Here is a 23,721-nt window from a genome sequence, read left to right on the forward strand (position 1 = left end):
GCCCAAGGCAGACACTCAGCCAACTGAGCCATGCAGGTGCCCTGAATTCAGGTTTATTATTCTTTTCAGTGCCACATTCAGGAAACTTGAATTCTAGGTCTGGTTTCCCTTCTTACCAGCTGAGTAACCTCGAATGTGTTGCTTCACTTCTGACCTTCAGTTTCCCCACCTGCACAATGATTGCCTGGGTGCCTCTGATGACCCCCCAACATCTCCCATGTATGAGGAGATTAAAAGGTAATACTCACAAGTGAAGTCTGCTCTGATACCATTTTCCAAGTCAGCATGACCAACATATCTGCTTAATTACTTCAGTCATTTTTTTTCCATTCATGGGGGGAAATATCCCTGAGAGAATGATTTCCCATTAATTCATGGCTTGGCTTGGCCGTCAAATTAATTGCAGCTATTTTCACTGCTGATCAGAAGGACACACATGCTTTGGACACAGTCTGATGCTGATAAAAGTTATTATCTGTTTGGAAATCTGCCTGCCTTTCCCCTCCTGCCTGCTGTCGAATTTTAATAGCATTGAATCAGATCCTTAATAAGAATTGTAATGACAACCTACATTTTATAGTGCTCTGTGCTTTCCAAAGCACTTTCAAGGGAATCACACACATGCATTATCTCACGGATCCTCCATGGCAGGTGGGGAAAGAGGGAACACAGTGGATGGTTTGCATGAAAGCCCGGATTAGCGTCTCTGATTGAGCAGCTGACACCCACGTTCACCTGCAGAGAACAGAGATTTAGGGTTAAATATGGCCAGTAGGTATTATAGGTCTTGGATACTTTTGACCAGCTATTATCTCATTTATTCCTCACCACCTTGCTTGGAGGTGCTTGTTTCCTGTTTTTCAGGAGAAGGAAACAAAAGAACACACAGGCGAGGTAGCTTATGCAAGGTCACCTGCTCAGAACAAGAGGATTCAGGCTGTAGATCGCAGACTCCTGACTCCCCGCGGTGTCCTCCCTCATTCCTACGGAAATGAAAATACAGAGTGCTCTTGTCTGAGTGCTGGGGTAGGGGGAGGTGTCCAAGGACAGTGCTTCATGAGCCTTTTGGTACCTGACCGGTGGAAACTGCAACAATCACACTATTAATAGGTGTTACGGGATCGTGCTTTCAGGAGCACCTTTACTGACATTTTCTGTTTGTCAAAATAACATTGTACACTTGATATCATTTAGATCCATTTTATGGATGGGGAAACAGGAGAATTCTGGTTTCACCCTGGTTTGCTTAGCGGTTAAATGGAAGAACCAGGAATTTAACCTGAAAGTCTGTGCTTTTTACAAGCTACGACCACCCTACAGTTACATTTATTTTACCAGCCTGCTTCTTGGTCTTCATTACCTAGGGCCCCAGTAGGTCATGGTTTCTTTTTTTTTTTTTTTTTTTAGGTAGAGAGAGAGAGAGCACGCACACAAGTGGGGTGGCGGAGAGGGGGAGAGAGAGAATCTCAAGCAGGCTCCATGCCCAGTGCAGAGCCAGATGTGGGACTTGATCTCCTGACCCTGAGATCATGACCTGAGCCAAAATCGAGTTGGACACTTAACTGACTGAGCCACCCAGGTGCCCCATGCTTACTCTTCCATTCATTTACAAGTATTTATAAATCCAGATGCATTAGGATGACTATTATTTAAAAAAAACGCAGAAAATAATATGGGCAAGGATATGGAGGAATGGGACCCCTTGTGCAGTGCTGGTGAGAATGTTAGATGGTGTAGCCGCCGTGGAAGACAGTACGGAGGTTCCTCAAACATTTAAATACGGAGTTACCATATTATCTAGCAATTCCACTTTTGGCTAAATACGCAAAAGAATTGAAAGCAGAGGCTCAAATATTTGTACTCCAATGTTCATAGCAACATTTCCACAAGAGCCAAAGGGTGGAAATAATCTAAACGTCCATCAATGGATGAATGAATTTATAAAATATGGTGTATTCATACAATGCAATATTAATCTGCCTTAAAAATGAATGAAATTCTCACACATGCTGTAATGTGGATAAACCTTAAAAACATGATACTAAGTGAAATAAGCCAGCCATAAAAGGGCAAATATTGCATAATTCCACTTAAATGAGGTGACTAGAATAGTCAAATTCATAGAGACACAAGGTAGAATACTGATCACTATTGTACCTACCAGGTTGAAAGGGTAAAAGAAGAGTTAGTGCTTAATGGGGGCAGAGTCTCAGTTTCAGATGCTGGAAAGTTCTTGAGATGGATGGTGGTGATGGCCTTATGCCCATGTCAATGTACTTAATGCCACCGGGTTGTACACTTAAAAATGGTTAAAGAATTGAATGCTGTGTGTATTGAGCCACAAATTTAAAAAGCAATATTTTAAAAAAACAGTATTAATAAAGTTTATTTGTTTTTTTTAAAAAAATCTATTTATTTATTTTGAGAGAAAGAGTATGTGTAAGCAGGTGGGGAGAGGCCGAGGGAGAGGGAGAGAGAATCTCAAGCAGGTTGTATGCTGAGTGTGGAGCCCAATGTGGGGCTCGATCCCATGACCCTGAGATCATGACCTGAGCCTAAACCAAGAGTCAGATGCTTACCTGACTGAGCCACCCAGGTGCCCCATAAAGCGTACTTATTTTTATAAATGATGGTGAGTGATACAGTGATGGAGAAGGCATGGACATTATTTCAAGAAGTCAACCACCTATCTATTGCGAGCCATAAATGTATAAACAGCCCACAATAGTACAGAACCCTAACAGCTTTAATTGGAGATACTCTAAATCAATGAGTCCTACTAAATATTGACAATTCTGTTAAAATACCCAAAACGGTTTAAAGAAGTTGTAACAATTTGAGATTGAAACCTTTTTAATCCATTACCCCATGTCCCTGTCTAAAGGAAACTGAGGATTTATTCATTATTCATCTGTTCATGTATTTATTCTATATTTTCTCTCACTGACACAAATTTATTGGACAAATATTATGCCCCAGGCACTACTCGAGGTTTAGGGACATGAAGATGAACAAGACCAGGCTCTGGCCTTAACATGCCCAATGTCCTGGGTTGCACAGAACAGACATATCAGAAATGGACACTATAGACAGTAGCTCTAGTGAAATCTGCTTGGAGTTCGGGGGTGGGGGACAGTATAAAATCCACATAGTTGCACCAGAGTAGTCAGAAAAGGCTATTCAAAATAAGAACTGCATGAAACTGTGAAAATGGTAAAAGGAAAGAATCTGGAGGGATGGGAAAGGTGAGTTAACGTGTGGAGGCCTGAACCACACGTTGCTCCATATGACCTAGAGGAATCAATGGTGCTCTTTTCGGAGATGAGACTGGCTGCAGGGGCAATCATGAAGGACCTCGTATGGCAGTTTGAAAAACACACCATTGGCAATAGGGAGTCCCTGAAGAGTTTTAGGTTCAAAGAAAAGTGGCTAGTGAGAATTGTATCTTGAAGAGACCAGCTTGGCAGCCTCAGGAGGGACAGATCGGAGTCAGAGCTCTTGGAAAGAGAGATGACTGGTAGGATATTAGTACAATAATCTGGGCAAAAGGTGGTATGGATGTGATCCAAGATGGTAGCAAGGGAAATGGAGAGACAGGTGTGAACACAGAAATGATAGGGAGATGCAATTGATAGAGCTTGGTCATAAATTAAGTGGGGAAAGGAATGAGAAAAGATTGAGCGTTTTTGCAAAGCATCAATCATCTTTATGCATATCAATAAATTATATTAGCTGTAGTATGCAGGTATCTGCAGACTTATAGATTAGATGACATGTACTTTTGCGGTGGAAGATCTGTCTTTTCCCTGTTGTCAATCATCATTCAGTCTTCACTTCCAGCAGGTCGTTCCCTTCTAAACTGCACTCTGTTATAACCTAGAAAAGACGAGGGTGGTGAGGGTGTTGGCCTACTGAGAATATTATGTAAGTTGTCTGAGACTGTAATGCCAGAAGGAAGCCATTGTTAAGGACCATGCCTTGCTCATTTCTGTATCTCCCTCAAGAGTGCTTGGCATATAATAGCTCCTTAAAAAAATGTTCGTCACATACACAAATGAACAAATGAGTGGATGAAATGTACAAGACAGTGTTTTATAAATAAGTCTGATACTTCTTGCATGAAAAGTCTCAGGTATAAGAGAGGGGACAAAACTGAAGTGATACCCAGGACCTGGTAGCAGTAGCTACCGTATGTTTAGGAAAATAAGTATTGATGTATGATAGCTTATTCTAAGCAGTGCCCTATAACTCATGCCTGTGTGTGGGCATGCTGTGTGTGTAATTAGCCCGGACAAAGACTTACAGATCATTGGAGTTTGGTTGAAGGTCCTGGGCCACGGGTACCCCTGCTGAGGTTCCCTTTAGGCTCCAGTAGCTCTGGCATCAGTGCCCGTGAAGCAGCAGGAGTTTCAAGGGCTACTCTCCAGCTTCACACTCTTCAAAGTCTCCTCGGTCCCCCAGGCTGAAGTCCAAACTCCTTGGCTACTACCATCTGAGGTCCTCCATGGGGGGCTTTTACCTCCTCTTCCACCCTGGCCTCCGTCCACTATAGAGTCCAACCAAGCTAGCACAGTGAAGTCTTCCAAAGGAAGCACGTTGGTTATTTTCTCAAAATATCCCTCTTTCCAAAATAGCACCCCTTCTCTCCCTAACCCTTACATCTGAATAACACAAACCCGCTGTCCAGAGTTACCAGACACTCCTGTATCGCCCGTCCTCTTTCGAATCACTGACCCCAATTAGAGCGGCTTGCTTTGTGTTTGCTCTTTTTTGGCTTCCTACCTTAGACTTCACAAGACTGAAGGCCTTTCGTTTTAACTGTGACTTCCGCACAAAAGGGATGTCTGAGACTCAGGCAGTGTCAAATAAAATGAGTCACATACTGATATTTTCAGCAGCTGACTTTTGTAATTCAGAACCTATTTCAACTCTTTCAAGTCTATCCACCTCATTTGACTGACTCAGAGACTCATCAACACGGGACACTTAGGAAAGGACATTGTGTATGTGAATCAAAAGGAAAAGATAGAAATGGTGCCAATCACACGGTCCCATTCTCCAAGCCATGGAGTGAAGGCTGGAAGTTGTTCCCCCCAAAATTTGGATGTTGAAGCCCTAAGCCCCAGGACCTCAGAATCGGGCTGTCTTTGGAAATATGATCTTTAAAGAAGTAATTAAGTTAAAATGAGGTTGGTAGGGTAGGCCTTGATCCAAGATGGCATCCTTGTAAGAAGAGGAAGTTTGGAGGGAAGATTGTGTGAAAACATAGGGAGAACACAGCCATCCAGAAGCCAGGATGAGTGCTATCAGAGGAGACCAACACCGCCAACACCTTGATCTTGGACTTCTGGCCTCTGCAACTGAGAGAAACCAAATTTCCATTGTGTAGCCACCTAGTGTGCGGCCCTTTGTTATGGCAGCCCCAGCAGACTGGCTCAGAGATGTGGGGGTGTCTGCACAGCTCCCCAGGATGGACCCCAGGGCAATGGCTCCTTCTGGCCACAGCACCTCTGTGTGAGATGCTATTTCCACTATCCAGAAGGAGTAGGACTGGGCCTCAGGACTTGCCTTGTCTGAGATCAGGAACCAGTTCTTTATTTTTTCCACTGGCAACACTCCCCATCCAAGCAGACCCTTTCTGGTTCTGCTTCTCATTAGTCAGTCTTGCCCCTCATTTTCTTTGGCTTGTTTCCTCATAAATTCACACCGAGGATTTGAGACATAATTTATTTTGCCTCAGCAATTAATACATTATGCTACCTAAGATGACAAATTTAATACATCAAAACTCTGTTCTCTCTGAGTCCTGTTGACTATTACAAGGACATATTTTACTCAAGAAACAATTTAAACAAAACATATACATGCTACGAATCTTGAACAGAAAGAAGAGATTGAAACCAGCCTCCCTGTCTTTATCCCAACTTTCAAGTGTTGACAAGTACAATTAATAATAGTGATGATAAAAAATTTACGGTGTAATTATTTCTTACTGTACAGATGATGAAAGGAGAAGTCCAGGGCCTTACAGTCACATTAATCATAAATGACAGAGTTAGAGGTTGAGCTTGGGTCGCTCTGATCCCCAAAACTCTACTGCACACTATGCTGGACTTAGTTATTTACTAGTTGCAAGTGCGTTGTATGTCAAACATATCTTAACTTTAATTTTTTATTTTATTTTATTTTTTAAAGATTTTATTTATTTATTTGACAGAAATAGACACAGCCGGCGAGAGAGGGAACACAAGTAGGGGGAGTGGGAGAGGAAGAAGCAGGCTCCCAGTGGAGCAGGGAGCCTGATGCAGGGCTCGATCCCAGGACTCTGGGATCATGCCCTGAGCCCAAGGCAGACTCTTAACGACTGAGCCACCCAGGTGCCCCCCCAAACCTTCTGATCAGCTTTCCTTGTGGGTAGTTTGAAATCTGCACGTGTGCACATGCACACACACACACACACACACACACACACACACACACACACACACAGAGCAGACTTGCCCTTGTGGGGCTTCTGAGGCCAGCCCCTTTCTCTGCTGTTTCAAGGTGTCCCATGGAGGCTGCTCTTGGCCTCATGGCATCTGCTCGGCTTCCTCCAGCTGCAGAGCTGTAGACAGAGATGAGTTTATTTGGGTAGCATGTACTTTCTGAGCTGACACCAATGCAGGCTGCTGTCCAGACTCTTTGAAAAATCCTTCAACCAGCTGTGAGAATGGCGGACTCATTTTTCCTTTGAATCTCAATTAAAAAAAATAATTTGGGAGGAGGAGAAGCACAAAGTAATTAGAATGGTTGGGGAGAGAGCAAGGAAGGAAAGGAACATACAACCGGACTGACTACGTGACAGTGTGGAATAAAACAATAGCTGCATAGCACGTAGTAAAGGCCTACTTATTCAGCGATATTTCAGATTCCCCAAAGGGACATGCTGCTTCCTGCTTCCATGGCTTTATATTTGCTGAACCCTTGGTCTTAGAAAGGGCTCCCCACATCTCCTATCTACCTGAAGGTCTCTTTCACAAGATGACATCTCTCCCCTCCACCGCTTGGAGCCTCCTTGACTGCCTTCTTCCCAGGCCAGTTAAAGATACAGATTTTAAATTCAGAAACCCCACTTTACTGATTGTTAGCTTTCTGAAGTTGGAAAGCTAAGCCTTTCTGGGGTTCAATCTCCTTGTTGAAAGAAGCATTGCAAAATATCTTGTCTCCTAATTTGTGATGACAATGAATACAGCTGGGTGGTGTGAGAAGACAAGGCAAGGGACACCACGGTGCCTGGTGCCAATGGGCTCCCAGCAAATGTTAGGTAAGTGAATGGCTCAAAGAGAGAGATGAGCACAGAGCCTGCACAGAACAAGTGCTTAGCAAAGGCTTTCTATTCTTAGAGCCCTACCTATTCAATCCCTGCACTACGATGGACAACCAAGAGGCAGGGGGGCCTCCTGTTGTCATCCTTGAATCCGTAGAGATTAGCACAGCACATGGCATGTGGAGGACCCTTAGTGACTATTTTATAAGACATTTATATATATTTTGATGTTTACATATGACATTCTCTCTATCTATATACATATATCTATCTCACTTCCCACTTCACAAATCATTTTTCAAATATTTATTTTGATGATCACATATGCTCAGAGTGGTAGGCATTATTATCATCATTTTACAAGTGAAAAAAACCAAAGCTTAGAAAATAAAAATACTTCCTTTCATTCACAGCTGGTGAAGATTAGAGTAGAGCTTGGTCCCAACCCTCTGATGATTCCCAGAGTACCGTCTGCTGTTCCACGGATAGAAATACCACAAGGTGGGGTGGCAGAGACGTCCACACCACCTAGTCTAACCGTCCTTGTTTCACGGGTGGTGCCCAGGAGGCAGGCACCTGCCCAAGCTGACTTTTTATGAACGCTCCAATAGCTCAGGGCTGAGAGGCAAGTGTATTTGGATAAATAAATCATAGAGTTGTTACTCTCCAGTCCCAATGGGTTGTGTTCAGCATTGCTAAATATTTATAGTCGACAAGGAAAAATTGAATGCGTTTATGTCTCTTTTGACAAATTGGTTACCTCATGTAGAATAATTGCTGCTTTTACTCATAGTACTTGAGTTCTACTCTGCACATTACTGAGTCATAGCTTAGTTAATGCCTGATTTCAGTTGGCAATGTGCTATTTATGGGAGAAAATAAAAGACTAATGTTTTGGATTTGAACCAGTCTTTTTTCTTTGAACTTTGCATGCATAGCACTGGAGATGATAACAACTCAAACCTAATTTCAAGTAACAGAAAGCAGATTCAATGAAAAGAGCAGAGTGTCCGGTTGCACATTTACCCTCTGTGATGGCATCCCCATTCAGCGACACGTTTCAGAAAGGCTTGTCTGTATCTGGATGGGAGACCTCCCTGTCTTTTCAAAAACTCTTACTCACAGCTCAGAAGCACTGTGTGGGGTCATTTGGGACCTTGTCTGGTTGCCTACCCTGACCAACACACCATCTTCATGCTCTCAGTCTCTAGCTTGGTTGCTGGAATATGGTGGTTGTTCGGGTAGTTATTTCTGAACTTCTTCTAGCAGGGGAGTACCTAACAGCTGGGCAAGTAGATTGCAGAGGTGGAGTGTGGACAGATCTGGGGCAGAACCCTTATTGCACCCCTCCAACCATCCTGAATGTCTTTATGTATAAAAGCCACCTACTTTATATACTTTGAAGAATCAAAGTAATTAATAGACAAATGTACTTAACATAAAAGCTAGGATGCAGTAAATTCAGAAATGAAGTGGTAAGTATTAAACAAGCATTTAAAATAATGTTACATTTATTTAATTGCAATTATAAAATAATTATGATGTTGGCGGTGATTTGACCCCCCTCTTTCACTTTGAATTAGTCAGAAAACTTCATACTAGCCAATGCCCTAAACTCTTCGTGACTTACCACCATCAAGTTGTGTTTCTTCTTCCTCTATGATCCTATGAAATCTGGTGGCTCTTTTGATGGCTATCCCCCAGGAAAGCAATAACTGAGGGACCCAGATTCTTTCCTTCAGGGGGCTCTGCTCACTAGAATCCTTTACTTCCAGCTGCAAGGGAAGAGTATAGGGAAAGCAAGATTTCTTGTCAGCATTACTCTGAGCATAATTTAGTCCCAAGGCCCAACTGTATTGTGATGGAGGTAGAAAATGCAATATATTTTTCTGATGGGGCCAGGACTGGTACGTTCAGCTGCCACACAATTAACAGTAAACATATAACTTAAATGTGGAGTCGTGCAGAGGTTTATTCCACAATATGGGCCAAAGAGCATCACCAGCCTTTATAAGGTTATCCTTCTACATGGCAGCTAGGTACTGGGTATATATAAAAGGATGTAAGGAGGTATCACGGGTAGAGCATATTTTTAAAAACACAAAACAAGGGCACCTGGGTGGCTCAGTCAGTTAAGCGTCTCCCTTCTCTCAGGTCATGATTCCAGGGTCCTGGGATCAAGTCCCGGCTCTGGCTCCTTGCTCATTGGGGAATCTTCTTCTCCCTCTGCCTCTCCCCCCTGGTTGTGCTCTCTTTCTCTCTCTCCCTCTGACAAATAAATAAATAACATCTTAAAAAGAAACATAAAATTAACGAATCAGGGAGAATTGATGGACTTCTAAGACACAAGCGATCCAAGAAGAAGCAGAGCTTTGTTGTCCTTCATGGATGAGTAAGATGGTAAAACAGAGATGGCAACAAAGCCAAGATCATGGACCGTTATGAGAAGGGGAGCAAGGCTAAGAAGAGAATCCAGAGCAGAAGGTCTATGTGTGGAGCACAGGGAGTGTGGAGTAGAGGCATGGTTAGATGGGAGTGGTGGAGATCCCTAAAAATAGGCTAAGTATTTTAGTCTTTATTCATGGAGTCACGGGGCTATTATGCTTGCTTTATTTACGGGGAAGTCTCAACACTGAATCTTTATCCATTTACATTCACAATAGAACTATATATTTTCATTATTTGGCTCCAAATATTACCACTTACTTATTTTTTTATTGTTTGTCATAGATATATCTCAAATGGAGGAGAAAAACATGCATACCACTTCATTTATATTACATTGCGAAGAAACAAGACTTCCACGAAAATCAGTATTACAGGAAACTGAGGCTTATCTTTTGTAATGTTCATAAGCGTTCTTCCAATATCATCTAATCTATATTAATCTGTTTCAATATATTTTACTCTGTCTCAAAACCGAGAGTTTTTTTTTTTTTTAACATGATTTAACTACTGTCTGAATTTCATTCAAGGGGTATTTACCGAGCCTCCCCCGTAGAGAAGGAAATATCCCTATCCTTAAGGGTTGCTTTTGGAGCCCAGACTAGAAAAGAGAAGCATGCGTGCAAACACATTCTCATTTTGAAGCCTCATGATCTACATTTATTTTTCTGATGGTGTGTTACTGTCCACAGGAACACCCCCCATATGTTCCTGTCTTTATGAGGCCAGGAGCCATGTCTGTTTCTCCTGTTGACCAGTCCCATATCCCAGCACTGAACAGAGTTCCAGAAACACAACACAATTGACTCTCAGTAAATATTCTGAATGGATAAATGAATTAGATAAATATTTTTAAATTCTGCACCTGATGCAAATTATCTTTTTTCTGTAAGTCACATCCAGTGTAGTCTAGTAAAAAGCACAGATTTGGGAATGGGATAGGCCGGTGATGGGTAGTAAGGACGGCACGTATTGCATGGTGCGCTGGGTGTTATACGCAAGTAATGAATCATGGAACTTTACATCAAAAACTAGGGATGTACTGTATGGTGACTAACATAATATAATAAAAAATTATTATTTAAAAAAAAAAAAAGCACAGATTTGGAACCAGAATACCGAGGATCAAATCCCGGCTTTGTCAGTTCCTACCCCTTGGGAAAGTTAATACCTGTAGAGTAATAATAATGCTTGCCTCATAAACTTGTATGTATGAAATAAGTTACTGCTTGCCAAGTGTTTACTATCTAGTAAGTTCGTATAAAAACTAAAATATCTGCCAAGGAAGATCTGATTGGGTTAGCTAATCACTATTATCTCGCTTTGAACAGGCAGTTCATGGAGTTACTTTCTCCCACTAAATTAGTCTTCAGTGGGTCTAAAGCCTAAGGCCACATGATCCAGAACATCGCTGCTTAGGCGAGAAGACTTCTTTCTTGAAAACCAGTCTTTAAGGAGGAATCACAAAAGGGAGCTGTGAATGACCATGCCTAGCAGGTAGTATCCTAAGAAAACTGAAATGAAGAGAAGCTAGATTGCAGACACACAGCCGGCCACGCCCATGCACGCACCTCCCCCTCCACGCACGTGCACGTGCACACACCTCCCCCTCTCTCCACACACGGGCATGTGCAGGCACATGCCCCAGGGGCAGAGCCAGCATTTGAATCAGGTCTCCTGTCTCTACAAACTACGTTCTTTGCAGAACTTTTGGCCAAACACATTGATTAAACAGCTATCATGTTCGTTATCAATGGAATGCTCATGTTACATGTGATCAAACAGAACATTAGTGAATTTCAGTGATTTGTGCAGGTTGCAAGACACAAAAATTGTGAAAACCAGGCTTCTTCTATCTCACCAATTTTTGTTTTTTATTTTCAGGACAACAACCACCACAAACCACCTTGTTTCTTCTGTTTCCCATAGTTTTATGGCCCCAGATTACCCAGCTTACATCAAGGTCACAAGTGTATTTCACAGCTAAGTGAATCTTCCACTCAAAATTTACTGAAGCTTCAAGAGTTTGAAGGTTGGTTGAACATCCCAAAACTTGCACCGTGAACAAAAATTGCTGAAATTAACATTGCTAGGGTTATAAGTCCTCTCCTCGATTTTCTGTATGTTTTATGGCCACCATGTAGAGTTTTTATGTTGTTGTTTTTTCTTTCTTTCTCTTTTATACTGAGTGGTAGTGACGGATGCATCTGGCATTGCTAATGAGTTCTATATACGTCTGGTGCCGAACATGATGAAAGATAATCCTGAGACATTATATTTTCCATCGATGTGACATTGAGCCTCTTAGTATAGACCACTGTTGGCGTTTATCTAACTGTCATGTGTAAACTAATTCATTCATTAATTCTACAAACTTTTATTGGGCATAATAATATATGCCAGATACTGTGCTAGGCATTGGAAACAAAATTTGAATCATAAACATCCCCTTAAATAAAAGAGCACAGAGTCTAGGAGGAGAAACACTAGTCTCAAAAGGTTTATGCATTATTAAAAAAAATTTTCCTCATTGAGTCTAAGGCTATATTGTCTGCTGTGTGGCATGTATGCTATAAGTTACGGTACAAACTTTAATTCCACTGACATTTTATGTGTTTACTTTAAAAGTTTAAGGCTTTATTTTTTTTCCCTGAAGGCAGGAAGAGATATTCATCACTAGGAAATTGAAATGTTTTTAATTTATACAGGTATGAGTCTGATTCTAAAACAGAGTCAGCTAAAATGGAAACTCCATTAAGTGTAGACTTTCCCCGGGGGATTGGGGGTGGGGCTGGGGGGGGTGTCTATTTGTCCACAGGTGCTTAAAATACATCGCCTGACTCATAACAGATGTGCAGTAAATACTTGTTGAATGAAGGCACTCACTGTGTGTTATTGGCCTAGTTGTTTGGCTTTGCTGGGCAGAGAATGGACTGTGTTCTTGCTCTCCACCTGGGCTGTTGGATGATGTCAGAGGACATGATACAGCCTTAGAAGCTGATGCCTCTAGACATTCATGGTGTGTGGTCTTCCCTGTGCCGTGGGTGGTACCTCTCAGCCAGTTTGCTTCCCTAGTCCAGTCATCTCAACTGTGGTCTATGCTCCATCCCTCTGCGCTCCTGTGGTGGCACCCTCTTTCCCCATCCTTCATCTGCATATGGTGGGGAGCAAGTTTTGTCTCCCATGGAGGGACATTCTTCTGCCTGTGTGCTCTGCCCCCGTACCTTCCACTCCCACTGCTGGGGATGCCCTCCAGGATCCCCTCCTCCTTTAGAAACTGGCTCCTTCCAATAGCATTTAAACATCTTAAATCCTCTTCCTTTGTTAAACAAATGAGGGAAAAGGCGGGGGAAGTGGGAACACAGCCTCCAGCAACTTCTCATTCCCCATTAGCTAATTCTTTTTTTTTTTTTTTTAAAGATTTTATTTATTTAGTTGACAGAGATAGAGACAGCCAGTGAGAGAGGGAACACAAGCAGGGGGAGTGGGAGAGGAAGAAGCAGGCTCATAGCAGAGGATCCTGATGTGGGGCTCGATCCCATAACGCCAGGATCAAGCCCTGAGCCCAAGGCAGACGCTTAACGACTGCACCACCCAGGTGCCCCATTAGCTAATTCTTTATCCTCTTCCCTGCATGATCACACAGGAAAAAACTGTGTTCATTCCCTGGCCTGTCTTCTGACCTCACGCTTCTGAACTCACTTCAATCTGGCGGACCCTTCATTTTCCCCTGAAAGGCCCTCAGCTAGGTCACCTGTAGTCTCTGGTGGTTAGGGATAATCAATATGTTTCAGTCCTGGGTCTGCCTGAAGTCTCTGCTCCTCTCTCCTGACTTGGAAAACTCCCCTTCTCCGTAGTTCCAGCTCTGTCCCTTGTTTGTACATCATCAGCTGGTTTAATTAGTTGGCTTTGCTGGCTGCTCTTCGAAAATCCACCCCTTGTATATAGAGCATCCTTGGGCTTCTGCCGTAAGCCTTCTGATTTCCTCGCCCTGCACGCATTGTATACAATCTTGCCCACATTCATGGCTTTGTTTTATCACTTATTTCTGTTTTCCCAAATTCTCTTGTGAGTTTCAGGCCAATGTAGCAAACATTTCAGAGGTTACCTCCCCTCGAAAGATCTGTGGTCCCCTAGAATAAACATGTAAGGTTATTATGACCTATTCCCTCAATGTTTGGGGTCCTTTGGGCCTCAGATTATCTTAGAATAATTTGAAGACCAATTGGCAAAATCCTAAGAGACGTTTCCTAGAACATGGTATCTCTTAACTCTTAAAGAGAGTTAAGTAACATCTTGGCCCCAGCACAATTTAGAAAAGGGTGTTTGTGCAAAGGTTTCAGAAGCCAAATTTCCAGAAACTCTGCTTCATTTCATTTCTTTCTCCAACCAACTCAATAACCACACGGAGGAGACATGTCAATAAATAAGGCTCCAAAATTCCATTTATGGCTTGAGTATATCCTTGTGAACACTATCATATATTTAGCTAATCTCTATGTTCAAAATGTATGTCATTTCCAGAAGCTCAAGTTAAAAAAAAAAAAAAAATCCAGCACTAACATCTTTGCTGCCCTTGGACAACTCTTTTCTTGGAGTGCGCTCCTTGGGATGTGAGAGTTTTGCCACAGAGCCCATATGGCTCTTGAGGCCCCATGTGTGTCACCAAGGTGTCCTCAGAGACATCGTGACAATGCACATTCATGACACCAGTGCAGAAGAGGGAGAGGGCCTGCTCCCCCACAGCCATGCTAACACGGCGGGGGTGGGGGGGGTATCGCTCTTTCTTTTCAAACAGCTCAGTCTGTCATCCACTCATTTGGGGGAACCATTCCAATTTGCAAGAGCTCCTCACAATGTCAGCTGTTCGTATCTAATCACAGTATTTTAAGTGTGCTGTGCGTACCGCCGAGTAGTGCGACACAACTGCATTCTTGTTCTAGATCCAATTTCCCTTAAAAAAAATGACGACAACAGTGGGTGTTGGCAGCACCATCAAACTGGGTTCTCATGCAAGGATGGAGCTCTCTACAACCATTCATGTTCTTTTTTTTCCATCCGCTACCTTCTGACATAGACTTTTCAACTCAAAGCACTGCATTCATGCTGAACAATCAACTCTAAAAGCCAGAATTAGAGAAATCTTACTCCCTAAGTACTTAAAATGAGTATCTACTGTGTAATGCAAATAACCTAAAAAATTAGTCGGAATGAGACATCCAGAAAGAAACTTCACAGAGAAAACAATTAGCCTCACTCCTGCAGCAGGCGAGAGAATATTGTGGCTTCAATTTTTCTTTTGATTCTATTTAATTCCCTTTCATGGGCAATTATCCTATTAAATTGGCTCTTTTGTTTTGGCATAAGTAACTAAACCCTTAGAGCTCAAGATTGCCTCCTTCAAGAGCAGAATTCAGCTCTGTGCATTTCCCCCAGGATTTTGCAGGCTGCAGAGCTCTAGCAGAAGGATGTGCACTCCAGGTTTTTCTTGGGACGAGACTTCCAGAGACCCCGGGCAGCAAACTCTGAGGCTTTATGTCAGGAGAGTGTTTATTGAGCACTTACTACATGATTAAGACGGAGAACTCAGAGAATCATTCCTTATCCGAAAAAACAAAACCAAAAACGTAAAAACACAGTTGGGGTAATACACATAATAACGCACAGAGAAAAGCTCAGTAGTCTTTAGACTCAGAAAGACCTGGGTTCAACAAAGGACGGTAGCCATTGCCATTATAGCTGAATAATTTGTTATTTTGGAGAACATTACTAAGGGGTTGGGCGCTGCTGTTACTGTATTTATGGAAGACAGATCTTCCTAGGGTGTCTGGCACGCACACACACATATAGGAGTTATTCAGCTGGGCCGGGTAGCCTTGAGGGTTTCAGGAATTAGGGCACTGGAACTGGACCTCAAGTAGCAACTGGAATGATATCCTTGGGGAAGGCGCTTGGCCAGAGCTAGAAAGGAGGTCTCAACCCATTTAGGGAAACCAGGTGTCAGTGAAACCAACCCCACTCTGGAGTAGGATGGCTGATGGGAAGATAATAGGATTCTTTCCAATCAGCGTAAATTTGTGTGGATGGGAGTTATAAATTTCACGGTTGAGCCTCAGAGATCTATGAATCTGTATAGAGCAACACAGAAAGCAATTTTTCGGGGGAAAGAGTCGACTACTTTATGATATTCTCACAGGAGTTCAACGCCCCGAACAAGTGAAACCAAATGCTTGAACCAGAGGATATTCATGCATTAAAATAGAAACTGGCACAGAGTCAGATTCAATGAGATATTTTGAAATTTCACACTGCATGGAGGGAGCTGGTAAGATTTTACAGGCCACAAACAAGTAGAAGGAATTTAAGGAACTGCTAAAAGTCACTCAGAACCCTTTAGGAGGGACAATTACTTGACCTAATTACTAAAAGAGTGCCTCTGCGACTCTCAAAGCGTTTGCCACTGCCCATCTCATTGAATACATCACCTTAAACACTCAGAACATAATTGCTATTAAATGAATGAAAGGCTGTGTGGGTGATGACAGAACATAATTAATAGGATGCGGGAATGGAAAAGCAGCTTTAAAAGTTAAAATATGCAGTCTATTGTCAGCTGTCTCCTTCCCATTTCCACTGACCAGCATCACTCAAATCCTATTGATTCCTACTTTGCTGTTTTGCTTACTTTGCAAACAGGTCACTATGGATTGAAGACCGTGACCTAAGTGAGGAGCTACCCCAGAGAAGCTGGCCGAAATAAGCAAACACAGATATTCCATGGAAGGAAAGAAACAGATATATTCCCCTCCAAACAAAATCGTTAAAAAAGTGTTCTGAGGTCATTTACTGTGGAAAGAGAGATTCCTGTGCAACTCTGTATATCTTCGGGACGTAATTAGAGAACTATGCTGTAAAATTCTTGGAATTCGTCTCTCTAAAAATAAGGACATTGGCTATTCTGAGCATTTGGACATTTTGGGTAGATTAACGCATGTCTCTTAACCTCTCTAGGTATGCTGTTTTCTTCATGGCTAATTTCAAATACATAAAGTGATGTTATGTGGCCAAGGGACAGAAGTTTTCTGTGTTGCTTAAGAATTAAGAGAGGATAAGAGTTACCGGAAAGCAGATTTTAATGGATAGAACTAGAGGGTATATGCTAAGCGAAATAAGTCAATCAGTTATCAAATGATTTCAGATTCAAGTTATCAAATGATATCAAATCAATTATCATATGATTTCACTCATATGTGGAATTTAAGAAACAAAACAGAGGAGCATAGGGGAAGAGAGGGAAAAATAACGCAAGAGGAAATCAGAGAGGGAGATAAACCGTAAGAGACTCTTAATCATAGGAAATAAACTGAGGGTTGCTGGAGGGGAGGTGGGTGGGGGGATGGGCTAACTGGGTGATGAGCATGAAGGAGGGCATGTGATGGAATGAACACTGGGTGTTACATGCAACTGATGAATCACTGAATTCTACCTCTGAAACTAATAATACACTATATGTTAATTGAATTTGAATTAAAAGTAAACTGAAGAGAAAAAAAAGAAAGCAGATTTTATTTGAATATAAGAAAGTAGTTTTTAACTGGCACTAACTCGCTGGGAAACAAGTTAGTTTCTAAAGTAGTGAGCTCATAGTTTGCAAAGGAGTTCAAACGAGGCATGACCACCCATCGGAGATATTGTAAAAGTGATTTTTGCATTGCACTGGAATTTAAAGTAGCCAAACAGATCCAGATTCTGTGATTGAAGAGGTTTGTTCAAATAAGTACAAGAGAATTTCCTTACCAAGCCCTTGCAAAATTCCATGTTTGGTTTTAAAACCTACACACTCCTCCTGGTGAGTGATTCTTGTAGGAGGTCAGGAATGGTTTTGAAGGTCATCAACAGGATGGCCACTTCATAATGAAGAGCTCAGTGATATAGAGGCGTCTACTTCTGCACCTTGCCCTGGTCTGTCTTCAGGGTCCAGTAAAGGTAGGATGGGATGGAACATATAAGTGGAGATCCCAGATTCCAGCTGATAAGAAAAACGAATAAAAAGACAATGACTCATGGTTTAGACTTTACCAGGAACTCTGAAAGGGAATGATGGAGAAACACAAAACACTCCCCACCATGGTTAGAATGGAAGATCGGAGCTTGGGCTGAGAGGAGCCCGCCAATCTGGGATGCATCAGCCGCTGAAAGCCTGAGAATTGGTGGGATGGATAGACCAGGATGGGTCACTCTGACAGTGCAGAAAGGGAGGGCTCTCTGCTGGTAAAAACTTCTGACTCTGTAGCGGAAGTGCAGCAACTTTTCAGGAGATCCACTTGTCCTGCCCCTAAACCACACCATGTCGGCGACTCATAAAAAATGCTATCTCTTCCTTTTTAATCTCTTTATTCCTAGATCGACTCCCTTGTTCCCTTAGCAGAATAATACTGAATACATCTGATGAGGGAACAGAAGGCAAGCTGAGGACAAAGCAGAAACTGACACCCCGCAACCCCTCCTCCCCCCATGGGATGTACGTGACCTTCCTCAGGCACTCCTGGCTGCCCTAAAGGAAAAAAAATAGTTAATCTATAGAGACCACAATCCTGCAAGACTTGAGTCTCCCTCAGTTTACAAATGTTTTAGCAGTTTACAAGAACAAAGTTATCGTAACCTAGCTTCCAGGAGGGAATGTAAATACAATTAAATGTCTTATAACCTGCAGGCCATAGACAGATCCTTGAAGCGGGCAGAGTGTAATGTTCCTCCCGGAAGTTCCCCACTATCTTCATGTTAATTCCTTGCTAGAGGGGGTAACAACCTTAACTGGACAATAGCAAGGGCGCTGGTATCCTGAGTCTTCTTTAACATATGGAAGTACTTTCTTGAAACCTCGCTTTTTCCTTATCTCCCCCAGCCCCATAGTATATAATCAGCCACCACTCTCAGCCCGGGGCAGCAGCTCTTTCTGCCCACGGGTCCTGTCCCCGTGCTTTCATAAACCACCGTTTTGCACCAAAGACGTCTCAACAATTCTTTCTTGGTCTTCGGCTCCGGACTCCACCCCACTGAACCTCACCTATATTCCAAAACCACATCACATCCATCAGGCTGTGATGTTTGCCATTCTTGGAATGGTCCAGGCATGCTTAATCATCCGACAACTTCACACGTAATCTTCCCTTTTGCCTGGAGCTCTATCTCTATTCCACGGTCACCACCACACGCAGAACTATCAGGAGGCTACTGCACTCCCAGGTCGGCTTCCTTTCTGAGATGATAACTTCTCACTCTGCCTTGTAATTATAGGTTAATTTGTGCTCTCACCCATTTACTGGAAGCTTCAAAAAAGCAGGGCCCTGATGTAGTCATCGCTGTTATCTATAGTGTCTGGAATATGCCGGCCACATAGTAATTGCTAAGTAAACAATTCTGAATAAATGAACAAGGGAGAGAGCAAAGTTCCTTTTTGAAAAGTGCATGGCGTTCCTTCCTCCTGACTGCCGGTGCTAACTTCCTTTTTTTTTTTCATGTAACCTTTTACATATTTTTAAAATTATTATGTTATGTTAGTCACCATACAGTACATCCTTAGTTTTTGTTGTAAAGTTCCATGATTCATCACTTGCGTATAACACCCAGTGCACCATGCAATACGTGCCCTCCTTAATAGGCTGGTGATGGGTATTAAGGACGGTGCTAACTTCCTGCCTGTGCTGATGGCAATGTCTTAGAAAGGAGACGTAGAGAAAGCCATGGCCCCTACTGGTGGCCTGGGAAACTCTGGCTCAAACCCTGCATCAGAACTTCCTTCCACCTTTTCCTCCAGGCAATAGTGTTAGCTGATAGGCAGCAGAGATAAGGCAAAGAGCTTTTACAGATTTATTAACTTCACTAATGTTAACTCTCATCAGCTCGAGGAAACCACAGACAGGAACTTCCCCAGAAGTTCTCAAAGGTACTTGCTCTTACATGTTTCTGAAATAAAAATTAAATCAAATTAAATCAAATCAAATAAAAAAAGCCCTTCCCTTTCCATTGCTACCTGTTTTCACTCCACGCAGGTCCCTGCTTACATGAGGTGTATACAGGTGCCTCCTCGCAACCCCAGATCGGACTGGAGGAGTGGAGACTTGAGCATCTTCTACTTTCATTTGACATTTGCAAAGTCTTTCCTTTCTGGCTGGTTTTGTCCCCCGATTTTCCAAGGCTATCATTTTTACGTAATTAAAATTCTACCTCGATCTGGTTTTCACCTTGTATCCTATCATATAGACAGCTATAGATGTCAAACCGAGTCATCTAATGTATTCTTTCCCACGTGTCTTGGGCTCTATTTCTTTCTTATTGTGTGTGCAAGGCAAATTGGCTAGGTCAACGTTTTTCTGAAGCACGAATTGAATTTGGTCATTCTGATACATTTGTCAATTTCACTTCTACTCATTTGACTCCCCAAAGGTTCACAAAGGCCAGTGCGTGGTACAGTTCTCACCAGACCGTGAAAAACAAGAAGAATACGGACAAATGTGTGTGTGCACACGCGTGTGTGTGTGTGCTGCAGATGCAGTAAATTTGCCAGTGGTCTTTTCTTTATTGGAGGTCACCTTCGCTGCTTTTCAAATTGCGGTCCGAAATTGTCTGGCCTTTTATGTACTGCAATTACGGTTTTTGTAGATGGGAGTCGTTTTTAAAAATATCATTATTCGGAAAAAAAAACCCCAAATCTAGCAATTTTGTCTCAGCCTTTTTGTTACTTTGTGTGTTAAAATTCTACTGATTGAAAAATCCCAAACTGGAAAGCTCTGACTAATAATATCCCAGTTTAATTCCAAGAACTATAGAACCGCTAAATCACAGAGCGGAGGGAGTACTCTTCATCAGCAGCTATCACACCACCAACAGAGAGGAAAGTGAGGCCCAGAGTGGGGGAGCCCCACGCTCAGAGGGAGCCGGTAAGAAAAGAAGAACTGGAGCAAAGACTCAAACCCCAGTATCCTGGGTCAGTGGCCCTTGTCCACTGCCCCATAGCACTTCCCCCTACTTTACTTGTTTGTTTGTCTGTCTGTTGATCTGCTTTTTATTGACATGTAGTTGACATACAGTGATAAGTTTCAGGGGTACAACACCGTGACTCAGCACTTAGATACATCACCAAGTAATGGCCATGATAAATGTCGCTACTGTTTTCCCCTGACAAAAGGGTTACCTTGGCAGGGAACTGGAGTGGCGTCATCCTGTCTTGTTTCTTCATGTTTAGAACTGCATTTTCCAGAAATCTCCGAGGGTTCATATTCAATATTTCTAGGGTGAGAAAAATTACAAGTATCTGGCAGTGAGGCACCTCTTTCCTTGGAACTGAATGCATAATTGAGGATTTCACACTTGCACATTATTCAGTCTTCATCTTCAGTGAACTTAGTAAAATACTGTTTTGATGGGGATAGGTTCACATATTGTTCTATGACTTCCCAACCATAATTAGATTCCTCGGGCACCGCGGGACTTCTAATTGCAAGGGCAGAGCAATTTCCAACTCAGTCATTCACGTTGTCCATGTTGAAAGCCTTCAAGGAGCCAAAAAAAAAAAAAAAAAAAAAAAGATTCCTTTCATTTCTGGGTGAATTTCAAAAGCCGACATAATGTCATCACTTTTCCTCCCATAATTTCCAGAAGGTCCTGAGCAGCCCATGCAGTTTTTTATCATTCTCCTCTTAAAGGTTTCAGGAATAACATATTATAGATAAATTTAATAGAACTGCCGGAGATCTTAAAGAGGCGGATTAGATTTCCGAAGAAAAGAGGAGATGGCACGTGTCCATAAATTGGGATAATGTCATGTCTGTTCTCGTCTCAGTGTTTGACTGGACTTAAGGATTTGCTTCAAGGCATGGTCCATTGAGAGGTTTTTCATGGAATCTTAATACTTAAATTTAATCTCAACCATGCAGACGGCCGATTAAAGATAACAGCCTGGCAGTCTCATCCCCTGGGGTCTGCTACTGTTTTGCCATTGCCTACTTCGTTTATTCAAGCAGCCACTTTGTTTTTCTGCACCTCTGTACTTTGATACATTGGAAGTAAGGATTGAAAATACTGGCCTAACTCACAGGATTCTGTGTTGACAAAAATGATGTTAGATATGGGAACATACTATATAAATGAGAACCCCACCAGGGGGCGTTGTCTGGCTGGCTCAGTCAGTAGAGAATGGCACTCTTGATCCCAGAGCTATTGGTGCGAACCCCACACCGGGTATAGAGATTACTTAAAACCCCACCTGAAAGCAAGGTGGTAAAATGATAGTAATAAGAAAAGCTTATCCAGAGCTATGTGCCAGGTAATTAAATACTTCATGCATTCTGATGCCTTTATTCCCCACAATAGCCCGGTGGATTAGGGACTGTGATTGTCCCAAGTTTATAAATGAAGAAGTTGAGAATAGAGAGGAAAAATTGCTTGCCCCAAACTAAACAGCTCATCAGCAGAGTTTGGTTTTGAGCCCGAGCAGTCTGGAATCCAGATCCCTCATCTTCGCTGGTATGGTATATGGCTTCCAATGCAGATGGCAGTGATTGGAGGAAAGGAAGGGATGCCTGAATGTGAATGGCACTTTAAACTAATGAGGAAGAACATTTATGTTGTCGTGGATTGAAGTGTGTCCCCTTAGAAGTTATATGTTGAAGTCTTAACTGCCAATACGTTGGAATGTGACCTAATTTTGAAATAGAGCCATTGCAGAGGTAAATGGTTAAGATGAAGTTTTCATGAAGTGGTGTGGGCTCTGAATCCAACAGGACTGATGTTTTTATAAAAAAGGGAAATTTGGAGATAGACACACACACACAAAGAACACCATATGAAGATCAGAGTTTAGCTGCCACAAGCCAAGGAACAACCAGAGGCCAGGTGAGACCTGGAACACAACCCTCCCTACAACCTGCAGATACCACACTCCGGTACTTCGATGTGGTCACCCTAGAAAACTCACTCATATGTATGTGTATATGGTTTATGAGAATCAACTTTGTGGTTTATTTACTCATCCTTTGAAAATCCATAGAGGGAGGGACATTTGTACGGTGTGCGTGGGTCTGAGTGCAGTTCAGGCCAAAGTGATTGGACAGGAGGCCATCGACGTCCACTGACAGTGACTCTGTGCTCTCTTCAGCCCTTTTGTGAAAGCAAAACCTAGTGTTATCTATGAAGTCACGACAAGGGCACTCAGCGTTAGCTTAGGGAAAGCTAAGAGGACCCAGATTTTTGGTTCTGTTCTTAATCACAGAAAAAAATATACTTTTCCCTTGACTTCTTAGTTTTCCTCCTACATTCGAGGACATTACTTCTCAGTGACCTCTGCAGCCACTTTATCTGGGCTTATCTCTGTGGTGATGAAGTTTCTCAGGCTTAGTTCCAGGACAGGTAAATTCTCATTGAATGTACCTTCCCGGTGACTGTCCTCTCCTGTGGTTTAAATGGCCCCTTATGATGCCGCTCTCACACACAGTAGTGGTTAAACCTAATTTTTCCTGGATATGTGAGCTCAGGGGTAAATTTCTTGACTCTTCTGTGCCTTGTTTTCTTCATATGTAAGACACAGGTGAAAATAGTGCATCCCTTGTAAATTTGTTGGGAGAATTGAGTGAATAATTCACATATTACAAAATATAACACATAATGATTATGATACATGCTGTATAAAGGAGGTTAATCATGTGCTCACAGAGTTTAAAATCTGGGAGTAAACAAGACATGGATATAAATTATATATATGCAAACATGGGTTAAGAAATAGAAGAATTAACTAAGAGAAAGAGAATGTCAGGTGTGGGAAGCGTCAGCTAGGGTGCTCATGGAGGGTCTTTGTGATAAGAATCTAGGTGAGAATCCCTTTTCCCTGAAGACATATCCCCTCAATGGGCTGGCTTGTGGCCAGAGAGGACATTCTAAATTGTGGGTTCCAGCATCCAGGTAGTTTTTAA

Source organism: Ursus arctos, unplaced genomic scaffold, assembly GCF_023065955.2.
Source record: "Ursus arctos isolate Adak ecotype North America unplaced genomic scaffold, UrsArc2.0 scaffold_6, whole genome shotgun sequence".
NCBI lineage: Eukaryota > Metazoa > Chordata > Mammalia > Carnivora > Ursidae > Ursus > Ursus arctos.